The following is a 4,963-nucleotide window of genomic DNA, read 5'->3' as shown; positions in this document are numbered from 1 at the left end:
GTGTCCCCCTTCCAACAGAAGAACGGAATCAGAAACCCCTCGCGCTAGTTTTCAGTCACGAAGCTTGACCTCATTTCACATACCTTACTTTCACCCTGACCTATATAAAAGCCTTCGTCGCGCATTGGCTACTTTATTGGCTACCGCGAATTCAAGCAGCTGGCTGGCACAATTCTCTCTCCCTCTCTCTCTCTCTCTCTGTCTCTCTCTGTCTCTGTCTCTCTCTGTCTGTCTCTCTCTCTCTCTCTCTCTCTCTCTCAACACCCCCATCCCCCCAACCCCCCTTTTCTGTCTCATACGGCCCCATTTTATCATTCGCGAGTCACGTCTTTCTAGGCAGCAAAGCTAACGAAATAAAAAAAACTCCGTCCTTATCAATCACCTATTTTAACAATGCTGTCCCTCTATATAATAAGAATCCATCGTAATTTACCAACATTATTTGTAGTAGTTTCCTTCAGCACAATCAGTGAATCATTCTCTCTCACATGTAGTCACATCATTTTATGCCTTTGCACAATTCCCATAACATTCCTGTCGGTAATTCACAGTATGAACGTTGTCTCAAGTTTCATCTCGGCCTCATTAAAACGAAACCAACATCCCTATTCTCAATATTATTATTATTACCCGTGCTCATGTTCTAGGTGATGTAAAAACACCAGCATTTGTAAATATGTTCTGTTTGTAATTTTGGAGAAAAAATCCCACAAGTTATCACAAGCGATAACATTTGGTACAAATGTACAATTGTATTATTATGATTTTTTTTGATAATTTTGTCATAATATTTTGTAATGTGTATTGATATATAAATATGTATTCGTGTTTGGGGTCGTTACTGACTGTTAAGAAGACTTTGGCCATCATAATTTTATCTCTTACCTTCTTTTTTTTAAAACTAGACTCTACATTCATCTTTCTTTTCCACATAAAATCCGAATTTCCCCTCTCTTGTGATAAAAACTAAGTCTAACAGCCCTGTTTTTCCACACTAGAATGCGGGGTTTGGTATTTTATTTTCTGCACACATCTTCATAGATAGATGGAGTTCAGTAGAGGCTTTGTTGGGTTGCTTTTTATTTCCAAAAGTAAACGACTCGCTCACTGCTCATCAGTCCATATATGGAGAAATAGCATCGGTTGAATGGTAGGAAGTGGGTAGCCCACCAGTTCACTGGAAGTTACCGACGGAGGCTGTAAAGTCTTCCGTTCTGTCACAGCAAAAAGGACGTGGCGATCAAGCTTGCTAAGCTCCCATCTGAACGTTTGGCCAAGCCTGATGTCCTTATACATGGTTAAATGTCTTCCTTAAATTTGGTGATGGTCGGGAGATTCTATAACACGCCCACCCGCGGGGGGTAACGGAGGGAGGGATTGTTTTCTCTTCTGTTTGGCTTCGGCCGCGCAGAATTTTGAGATGTAGTTGGGCTCACCTGGTTCCTATCATTCCACGGCCATGGCGCCAATGCATTCATACATTTTTTAAAAGCGAAACAAAACACGAACCACAAGCAGTACACAATGAAATGACAAGTGATAAAGCTTCGAAAGAGAGTAAATAATTCAGAGACAGAATGTGTGATACTCCTTCTTTGATCGTGATACGCCGTGCAATGTCCTGACGCTGGATTGTGTTTTACTTTATGTTAGGCCATACTCGAGGTTTGTGGTGTAGCGCTCTTTTGTTCCAAACAATTAAAAAGCACATACACACGATTGGCGAAGCCTTGGGTATGTCTTAATATAAACACCCCTGGAAGAGCAAGATAATGTATGATACAAAGATATATTTATTTCTAATTTATTCGAACAAATCACAATGTGATCGTTTTGGTGATCAAACTTTACTACTATTTTTTTTCTCTCTAAGGAAACGTTGAGATAGAGGCTGTGCATCTGCGCCTTGGTGCTAGCTTTTCACAAGTTTATAGCAACCACCGGTGTGTAGAAAACTTAAGACATCTCAACTTTGCGAAACAAAACAAAATTCATTGCGCAATAACACATCTCACAAAACACTCAAAGAAAATTTTCTTTTTATTATTGTCTCTACACGATCTCCCCTCTTTCCACTTTTCTTTTTTTTTAAGCCAGGAAGACGGGTTAGTCGTAATAATATTTATTATTCTAATGACTTTCCTGTCTGCGACGGCCGAGTCTTCGTGGGTCAGTACACGTCCCCAAAGCGGGAGAAAAGTGATATTTCCTACCATGTTGTGCGCAAAATGTATGCTATGTATTCTGACGTTTTATCAACCCTTTCGATTTGGGTCATGTTTTTTTTTGTTTATATTATTATTATTTGTTCATTCGAATCGCCCTATTATATGTATACTTTGTGTACAAAATTCAGACTTCCCCTAAAAAACACAAAACTCTTGGATCCTATGAATGTTGAAGATCTGTCTGTTCGACGTAATGTGTGACGAGAAGGTCTTCAGTAACGTTGCCTCTCACTCCTTTGACTGTTCTCCCTCCCCACCCCCCCACCCCCAGTTTCTGAACACTTAAAAAGAGCTTTTTTGGCTGTGCTAAAGGGAAATGTCTACCTAGTGGGTGTCCCGCCTTCAGTATTAAACAGAAAAAAAGCAAAAGAAAACGTTTTCAGAAGCAATTTCGGTTTGAAGTCTTCTGCGCTCTTGTGACAGTTTTGTACTGCCTGCTATTGCTTCTGTCCAAAGTCTTTACATGAAGTGGACGACAGACATTTCTCTTTCTCGGGAGATGACAAATTCTATGATCCCACCTTTCTCCTTCTTGTTAAAGAATCTGAAGCAGGGTGTCCTATCGCAAAGAAAAGTTCTTTTGCCTTCCGTGGCAGCTGTTCGGAGCCTACACTGAATTTTATGTGGACCAACTAATTTCACATGTGCATGTACATATTATTCGTCTGATTGAACGTGTGAAGACAAAATCAATTCGCAAAATGACTGTTAATATGAACGCAGCTAAATGACCTTGGAGTTCCTCCTTGGTTTTATCTCCTGTCTTGAAAACTTACTAGTTTTATTACATTGTTTTAAATGCTTAGCATTTTTACTATCATCTTTTAGTGTACATATTTTTTATAGAAAAATGTCAAAATCATGGGAACAGCAAAGTTGCTTTTTATCTACTGGCAGGGTGTGCTTCTTTTGCCTCTATTTTGGCTTTTATCATGGAATGAATTGAAATGTGTTTTTAGCATCAGTGTGTGCAAAGCAATAAGGCTACCAAAGTGTAAATAGAATTTTTATGAACACAGTGTCACCAATTGTCACTCAGAAGAAAGAAAAATCTGAAATTCTGAAACAAACAAAAAAATACAGATAATATAAAGACACAGAATGTCAAGAATATTTTTTTTGGATGGACACAACTGGATTTTTAGAAAATTTTAATGGCAAACTTCCTCTGTAGCTGTGAAACGAATCTGAATGCTTTTTCTTTTTTGTATTGCAAAAAGGCAAACACTTGTATTTACTCATAGCATATCATTGCAAGTTCTTATTGCCTGTGTACAAAGACGATGTGAAAAAAAACATGTTACATTTGTTACTTCTGGTATTTAACATGAGTTTTTTATACAAATACTTATTTCTGATGAAAATCAAGCTATTGAGCTGGCACCACTGCCCGTGCAAGTCTTTCGGCGCCCATCCATTTTGTCAATATCCATCTGCCCTTGTTATCATCATCATCATACCTACCTACCATGTCATGCATCATCTTCATCGTATTCAGTTTCATTATCATCATCATATTTGTTATCATGATCACCATGGTCCTCCTCTCCCCCCCCCCCCCCCTCCCATCATAGAGATCATTGCTACTGCCTTGGTTATCATCTTCATTGCTATCATCACATTCATCACAGATAACAGCAATCTCAAGTATGACGTGGTCACTTAATGCTACGTTAAAAAAAAAAAAACGCTTTTTTCTGAGCTTTTCATGAGTTTTGCTCCTCATTTCCCCCTCCATTAGTCATTTTCATCTTCATTATAAATCATCATCATCATTGTTTCCCATGTCATCGCCCCTGTCTTATAGTGATGCCTTACACAAGAAAAGAAACGAGATGTTTCACAGTTTTTTTACTCTGTTTCTGAACAAAATCTGTTTCTCTTTCATCCTATGGCCTGTCATCAAGAACACAGTATACACATACATGATGATTTTTAAATATTTTTTTTTTTTACCAAAGACTGGTTTTATTTTGTTAAAACCCTGTCTTTTACCACTTGCAAAGTGTTCAGAATGGATAAATGCAATAATCGAAAGTTGTGGAAAAACACAAAATTGTTTCTCTTTATGAACCACAAGTTTCTAATGTTCTCTCTTCTCTATAAGGAACAAAGAAAACCACTTTTTTTTTCTATTGTGAAAGAGATAATTTCTGTCGCCTTATATATATATATATTATATATTTCTTTTTCTTTTACATTTATTCCATGTTTAGGCACAAAGTTCCTGTCTTGGCTCAAAACTGTTTCGAAACATACAGTTTTTTATTGTCATGGTATTTCTTTTGATTGAAAAAAACTTCGGATCTATACTATGAATAACATTTTGTTTTGTAAAATTGAAATATTTCCTTGATTGTTGACAGTTTTTGTTACTGACTTGTAGGTTTGTTTTTCTTTTGTTGATTTTGTCCTTCCTGGCATTTTACATTCAATCTTCCTTCTCCCCCAAGGAAAGAAAGCTTTAGCATTGTTTTGTTTGTGGATCTCCAATGAAGCCTAAAACAAATGTTTCACGAATACCAATGCCTAGGCAGGAGAAATGCTTATGATGATCATGTATTGCATTGTTGTTGACAGATTCTTTTCCTCAAGTTGGATAAAAATGTTTTAAACAGTAATAGCCATTCCAGTAACAACTGAAATGTCTTTCTTCATGAAATTATTTTTCTATGCCTTTGACAAAATGTTTCTATCTGAACTTTTTTTTTCTTTTGCTTTCTGTCCCTCTTTCA

The sequence above is a fragment of the Aplysia californica genome, unplaced genomic scaffold (assembly GCF_000002075.1).
Source record: "Aplysia californica isolate F4 #8 unplaced genomic scaffold, AplCal3.0 scaffold00498, whole genome shotgun sequence".
NCBI classification, from domain to species: Eukaryota; Metazoa; Mollusca; class Gastropoda; order Aplysiida; family Aplysiidae; genus Aplysia; species Aplysia californica.
The sequence above is the reverse complement of the archived record's forward strand: the minus strand, read 5'-3'. Positions refer to the sequence as shown.